This window comes from Oreochromis niloticus, linkage group LG2, assembly GCF_001858045.2.
Source record: "Oreochromis niloticus isolate F11D_XX linkage group LG2, O_niloticus_UMD_NMBU, whole genome shotgun sequence".
Classification (NCBI taxonomy): Eukaryota; Metazoa; Chordata; class Actinopteri; order Cichliformes; family Cichlidae; genus Oreochromis; species Oreochromis niloticus.
The window spans coordinates 36,293,317-36,294,109 of record NC_031966.2 but is presented as its reverse complement, the minus strand read 5'-3'; positions in this window follow the sequence as shown (position 1 = coordinate 36,294,109).

Genomic DNA, 793 nt, shown 5'->3' with positions numbered 1-793 from the left:
TCAACCCGCGTCCCACGTCACAGTTTGCGTGACAGCAGTAGCTGCCCCAGTAACGTAAGCGCGCCCCCTGCAGGCCGGAGGATGACGTGTTTCGGGGGCGACTCGGGGGGCTCAGCTCCCAGTCACATGTCAGGCGTACATGGTCTTCTAATTAGTATTAGCAGAATATGCTGCTTGCTAATGTTGTCTGCGCCTCACATTTGAAAACATTCATTCAACTGGGACACATGACGATGCCGTCCTTTTGGACCCTTTAAATTCAGCTCAGTTTCATTTATACAGCATCAAATCACAACAGCAGTCACCTCAAAGTCCTTTATACTGTAAGACCCTGCATTAATACTGATCATGCGAAAAACGTCTTTTTAAGAGGAAGAAACCACCGACAGGCTCAGCCTCTGTAGAGGCCTACAGAACACGAAATGAGTAATTAAGGGAATTGGAACAGGAACACCAAACCAGAAATCAGCAGATTAAGGAAACAAAAAAAAAATGAAAAAAAAAATGAAAAAAAGAGAATATTTGTTTAAAACAGGGTTTTTCCAAGCCGACGACCCTAGAGTGACACTAGCAGCAATATCGCATGCCTTCGACTGAGAGTTGAATCCATCCATTCACGGTCCAGGATGAGTCTGGTAGAACAAAATATCAGCGTGTGACCTTACCTGGTGCACAGGTAAGTCTGACATCTCGTTTTACTTTATCAGGTGAAGTTTGGCTCAGCGGATTATCACCAAACCTGCAGGTAACAATTTTCCCATGCTCTGAAAAAGTGTGTCACTTCCTGCATCAG